Source organism: Theobroma umbraticum, unplaced genomic scaffold, assembly GCF_002168275.2.
Source record: "Theobroma umbraticum cultivar Fairchild unplaced genomic scaffold, ASM216827v3 scaffold_60.0, whole genome shotgun sequence".
Taxonomy (NCBI): Eukaryota; Viridiplantae; Streptophyta; class Magnoliopsida; order Malvales; family Malvaceae; genus Theobroma; species Theobroma umbraticum.
In genome coordinates this window covers 282840-283408 of record NW_018397288.1, presented here as the reverse complement: position 1 = coordinate 283408, position 569 = coordinate 282840, and positions in this window count along the sequence as shown.

Sequence of the window (569 nt, the reverse complement as noted above, 5' to 3'; positions counted from 1 at the left end):
TTGAGTTGATTTATTATGACTATTGTTCAATACCATATTACAAAGAGTTATATGGTACAAGGGATTACATAGATTGGTGAACAAATATAATGAATTAACAAGAGTTTCTAATAAGGCTTGTTCGGGACTTAGTGGGTTGTTCTGCAAGTCTTGAACACCGATAACAATTAGGAAGAGGGTCATTACATGTCGTCTGTTGAGAGATTACTCTGTACGATAACTTTGACTCTCTACCCATTGATTTAGCATGAGCATGGCTTGTTTCTCTAACAGTGGCTTTGCTTTGAGCATGATTTAACTTTGTCGGTTGGCCACCATGCATGATTTGATGATGTCTTGGGGAAGACTACTCTAAGATCTAATTTAAGTCCTAAATTATGTAACATAGCCTTGGAGAGGCAAAGATAGCTTTGATCTGATATAACACGCAATAGCTAGAGTGTGCCTATGGAAAATATTTAAAATGGCTAAAGCATAAGCTTAATGATGCACACTACTTGTGGAGACAACTTAGGGCTTACCAATGTGCCCTTAACTTTCGGATGTGTGATAAAATATTTGGTTACACT